Below are 251 nucleotides of genomic sequence, written 5' to 3'. Positions count from 1 at the left end.
ACAGTCGTTTCGTAGTCTTCACACTGAAATGTACCTGGGAATGTACGTTGGCAACTGTCGAGCTTAAGCCCCGCCCCTTTACCTTTTCCTTTTCATTTATTACAAATAATTATAGAGTTCCTTCAGGCTCTCTGCTATTATTTTACCATTTTAACTGTTGAACCGTTTACAGAGAAAACATACTGAGAAATAATTTATTTTAATATATCACATAGATTGACAGGAGTTGTAAAGGGGGCGGTGCTAAATAA

Source organism: Penaeus monodon, chromosome 28, assembly GCF_015228065.2.
Source record: "Penaeus monodon isolate SGIC_2016 chromosome 28, NSTDA_Pmon_1, whole genome shotgun sequence".
NCBI lineage: Eukaryota > Metazoa > Arthropoda > Malacostraca > Decapoda > Penaeidae > Penaeus > Penaeus monodon.
This window is presented reverse-complemented; position numbering follows the sequence as displayed.